The sequence below is a fragment of the Sinocyclocheilus grahami genome, unplaced genomic scaffold, assembly GCF_001515645.1.
Source record: "Sinocyclocheilus grahami isolate Dianchi unplaced genomic scaffold, SAMN03320097.WGS_v1.1 scaffold155.1, whole genome shotgun sequence".
Taxonomy (NCBI): Eukaryota; Metazoa; Chordata; class Actinopteri; order Cypriniformes; family Cyprinidae; genus Sinocyclocheilus; species Sinocyclocheilus grahami.
In genome coordinates, this window is record NW_015505334.1 from 1,417,763 (window position 1) to 1,420,461 (window position 2,699).

Consider the following 2,699-nt stretch of genomic DNA (forward strand, 5'->3'; position numbering starts at 1 on the left):
CTCCTTTTAAGCTGCAGATTCTTTGTAGCCATGTGTTGTAATCATAACATTCACTGTTCAGCTCATATGTACAATGCTTACGTTTTAGATGTTATTTTCACAAGTAGATTAAGCCAAGACATTTTGATTAAACAGTATGATATCAAAACATATGCACGGATCATTCACAATAACATGTGGCGACCCATACCCGGAATTTGTGCTCTGCATTTAACCCATCCAAGTGCGCACACACACAGTAGTGCCAATGCTGCGGGACCCTAGGAGTAGTTGGGGTTTCGGTGCCTTGCTCAAGGGTCTCACCTCAGTCATGGTATTGAGGGTGGAAGAGATCCACTCCCCCCACCGATAATCCCTGCCGGACCCGAGACTCAAACCCACAACCTTCAGGTTACAAGTCTGAATCTCTACCCATTAGGCCACGACTGCCCCCAAAATAGATTAATTTCATGCCAACTTAACTTTAATCATTTTAGTTTAAGTATATGAGAAAACCTGAAAATGTATGTGCGCTACAGCCAAACTTTACATATACCTATTACTAATGAGATCACATGGGCTACGGAAAGCCTATTTCACGACTCATTTGATTCTTGCCCTATATATATGCCCTATATTTAGCTAATATATAGCAGATATGCTCACTGAATATAAACCTAACAGACCACTCAGATCATTAGGATTGAGTCAGTTAGAAATACCAAGGGTTCACACAAAACAAGGGGAATGTGCTTTTAGTTATGCCACCCGCAGTTGGAATCAGCTTCCAGAAGAGATCAGATGTGCTAAAACATTAGTCACATTTAAATGCAGACTCAAAACTCATCTGTTTAGCTGTGCATTTATTGAATGAGCACTGTGCGATGTCCGAACTGATTGCACTATATGTATAATAATTTTCTTAAATTCATTTTAAACCTCTTAAATCAATTTTTTTTAAATAATTTTCAAAGTTTTTAAATTCCTTGTTTTATTGTTGTGATTATTGTTTTTATTTTATTTTATGTAAAGCACTTTGAATTACCATTGTGTATGAAATGTGCTATACAAATAAACTCGCCTGGCCTTGCCTATTAACACTCACTCCAAGAACTGATTTTGATGTTTACACAAATCATGATATTTAGGCTATGCATGCTTTGCTTTGGAGCAAATTGTCAAGTTTGTCAAAGAATTACAATGCTGGACTTAATGTAGATATTTTTTATATTCTCTCATATTTTTCGTCCATCCTTTGAAAGGCCATGCAGACAAAATAGTTTTTTTCTGAAGAGACACTATCACTTTGTGATGATCAGATTAAATTTCATGTCAAGTAAGCACGCTGATAATTCAAATTGTAATTATTTAAGGGTTCACTTTTATTTAAATATACATAATCTATGTGTCTCTAAACAGAAGTCCATGGCAAGACCCTTTTTGACTGCTAGATGAGTGTGTGTAAATATTATGTGGTCTATCAATGCCTTGACACATCGAACTGATGGTCGGCCAAAGTCGGCCATCGTTTAACATCTGTCAGCTCATATTTTGTAAGTTGACATCATCAGTGGCTTTTTGGCCATTTCAGCATGTTTAAATCGGAGTCGGGCAGTCGGTGACGTCATTTAAGCGTGACATTCAACAACATCAACAGCTGGAGGATGGAAGACAGAAATGCCTGGACTTCAGAGTTCGTTTGTGGAGTAAGTATCTTTGTGTTTACACAGCTTTTTAAAAATGGCGGATACCAGTGTTTTGTATGGCATGCATTCAGCCAATCAACGTTTCAACATTCAACCAATCAACTTCCTGCAGTGCAAACACACCAAAAAGTGGAGAAGGGTGTAACTGCAGCCTGGAGATCTCCAAATGGGGGCGGGAACAATAAAACGGGGTGGGAGCTCCAAAATAGGGCGTGGCTTCCTCCCATTGAAAGACAGGCACATGACACGCATGCGCAATTTTTTCCCCCAATCCACTTCAGTGCAAACTCCGCCCCACAGCTGATTCTAAAGATTTTATTGGTTGTGTCAATTAAAGTGTAGATTTCCTACACTATGCTACAAAAAATGCTAACCCTTAAACCTACCCCACACCTGACCCTAACCTTAACCAGCTAAATTGACTGCATGGCGGGATTGGCGCTGAATAGCGTGGTAAAGAAAGTTGCAGTTCAGTTCAATTCAATTTAATTCAATTCAATTCAAGTTTATTTGTATAGCGCGGTAAAGAAAGTTGCAGTTCAGGAGATAAACAGTTGATAAGATTATGTGTTATGAGATCGTTCCGTAACTCCCCAACCGGACCTCACCGGACAATGGCACCTTTTTAGTTATACCCAGTGTCACTACCCACTCCTACCCTGCGAATTTCGAGCCCCGGGACGCCCCTGTTGCTTGGAACAAAGCGATAGAGTAAAATCGACTGGTCGTTCTGGTGTGGAGAGTTAGTTCCTCTCACACAGGTGCAGAACGCATATGCTATTGGACCTTTGGAAGTAGTCTTTGAGATGTGTTCAAGTGCAACTTTTTGGCCTAGTCACTGTCAGCTTTTGTCGCCACTAGGTCTTTGATGTCGGTTTCATGTGTCACAAGCTAATAGTGGTTACTGGTCTAAATATAAAGAGCTTGTTCCCCTCTTGCTCTCATGTGCACACTGCTATAACAAAAAAAGAAAAAATAGTACATCAGCCTGCATAGACCATCACTACTCTATTG